Source organism: Pteropus vampyrus, unplaced genomic scaffold, assembly GCF_000151845.1.
Source record: "Pteropus vampyrus isolate Shadow unplaced genomic scaffold, Pvam_2.0 Scaffold189, whole genome shotgun sequence".
Classification (NCBI taxonomy): domain Eukaryota; kingdom Metazoa; phylum Chordata; class Mammalia; order Chiroptera; family Pteropodidae; genus Pteropus; species Pteropus vampyrus.
The window spans coordinates 753,833-756,372 of NW_011888970.1; positions in this window are offsets into that span (position 1 = coordinate 753,833).

The following is a 2,540-nucleotide window of genomic DNA, read 5'->3' on the forward strand; positions in this document are numbered from 1 at the left end:
GCAAGGTGGCCCGCGATTGCATCAGGCTCACATTGCGTGTCCTGGAGCTCGGGACCTTCCTGGGGTGACGCAACCCTGGCCGATGGCCACCTCCCCGGCTGTGGCGAGGGCCAGCCTGACGCTCCAGACTCTGTGGGACGGTCCCAAAGCGGCTCCCAGCCCTGGCTGCCCACGCAGACCCCCGGGGGCTCCCTTCCTTCTGGAACCTTCCACCCCGGGTCCTACCAGGCGGTCACACTCATGTCTCTACTCACTTGCCCCACAACCCATGTAACCCTCCTCACGTCGACCTGCTGGCCTCCGTGTGCCCTGGGAGCTGAGTGACGACGTACGCCCCTGCCCCCTTCGTCCTGCGTCCTGCCTCCGAGGCGTGTGTGCTGCGAGGGGTGGCCCGTGCTCCCCACGTGGCCGGTCAGTCTCCAGGAGGCCGGGGCTCTGCGGAAGCAGCGTGTGGTCTGGTGCCCTTGGCTGCAGCATGGTTCCATATGGTCACGTGGACGGCGGCCCCATTCAAGGAAGCCTCGTGAACGGACGGGCTGCTGGGTGCCACCTACTGCGCCTGCCCATCTCCCTGCATCTGGCATTTTCGCCTGCACCCTGGGGGCCTGTGTCACTGGGCGCACGTCCCTAGGTGGCCTCTCGCACAGCACTAGCCTCTGGTCTCCCAAAAGCTGGCTACGAGGGCTCCTGACGTCTCCCCCGACGTCAGCGCCGGGCGCAGGGAGAGTGAAGTGCCGTCCGGGCTGGGCCCCCAGAGCCGGGCGTCAGGCCCCGGCCCGGAGCCCATGCCCCGGGGTTCATGGCTGGGGGCCGCTCGTGCAGGCCCGGGGCCCGTCCTGGTTCTTGCCACTGTCCCCACGTCACCGTCACTGCCTCCTGGCCCTCTCAAGTGTCCTGTCAGATGGCCCCTTGCTGGGCCGTCCCCCAAAGCTGCTCCTGGGCCGAGGGGAAGAAAGCCTGGGATGGCAGTGCAGGAGGTGGCCTGGCCCCGACACCCGCAGGGCTGCCCCTGTCACTCGCTCTGCAGATGTCGAGAGCCCGGCACTGTCCCAGGCACAGGCTGCAGCCCAAACCCTCATGGTCCAGTGGGGAGGAGAGGACCAGCGAGACGCAGGTTGGCCTGGCAGCTGCCTGTGGTCGGAGGTCACGGGTGCCACGGAGAGGAACAGAGGGGGCGGTTTGGAGTGTTTGTGGGGAGTCACAGCCGTTTGTGACTTCAGGTGGTGGGGGTTATGCGTGTGTCAGGGACGTGCTGCTGTGCAGGTGACACTGGACAGACCCGGAGGCCTGTGCGAGGGCCCCAGGCAGGACCCCCACCACGGTCTGGGGAGGCAGAGGAAAGGGGGAAGCAGGGGCCAGCCCTAGACTTTTCCCTAGAAGCTACGGGACCCTGGGGAGGGTACTGGTGGGGGGACCGTTTCACAGGACCCGGGAGGGGCCAGGCAGAAGGTGGCTGGCATGCCCCAGGCCAGGCCGTGGTGGCTGGGACAGGGCTGAGGCGGGAGGCACATTCGGGGTGTGTCTGGAAGGCGGAGCCGTGGGCCTGGCAGGAGGTCTGAGAGGAAAGGGGACGGGGTCTCTGCCTGAGCTGAGCATGGCCTCGGTCTCCCCGCCTGTGAAGTGAGGACCAGAGCAGACGTGTTCTGGCCCGAGGTCACCTGTGTACATGTGTTTTGTAAACTTGACACCCACACACACGGGGACACGAGTGTGTGGTCACAAGGCTGGGTCACACCGGGGGCAGCCAGCAGCCAGCACCGGGCCAGGCGTGCGCTGAGCGGGCCTCCACGCTGACCGTGCCCTCCGACCTCCTCCTGAGGGGTCTCTGGGTCTGTCGCCACAGCTGCAGCCATCCCCGCCCCGGGGCGGCCAAAGCTTGTCCAAGCAGAGGCAGCACTGCCCGGGATAAAGCTAGACTTCGGCTGAAAATCCAGAATTTCACGTGAAACCTCCAGGTATTTAAAGAGTGACTCGCCTAAAATTGAAAGACCGCGCATGCAGCACCCTTCTGTGCCATTCCTGCCCGAGACGCGGAGCCAGGAACCGTGGGGGCGCTTCGGGCCGCTGACGCCGAGGGCGCAGTCCCCAGGCTGGCCAGCCTGTGACCTTTGGACCTTCGCGAGTCCCAAGGTCGTGGCGGTCAGGGAGCTGTGCCAGAGCAGAGCCCGGGGCAGCGGGGCCACCGCGAGGCTGGGCCGGGTCCTGCCGACAGAGGATGCTGGCGGTGAAGGCCGAAACCCAGCCAGGGTCTGCTGTGTCCCGTATTCCTGACTGACCTTGGGAGAAAACCCTGGTTTGCAGGGAATACACAGAAAAGTGACTCAGAGCCGTCATTGTTCCCACGATTTAGGTTAAAAAAAAAAAAGAAAACCGGTTCTCGTCCTCTACCGGTGACGTCTCTGTACGAAATTGCTTCAGAACGTATGTGTGCGTGTGTAAAAAGATGGGGGGCCGCAGAGTATTTCGTGGGTCCTCGCGGGCGCCCAGGCCCTGCTCTGCAGCCCCCGGGGAAGCCGCTGCTGTCACCAGTAACTTGTCCC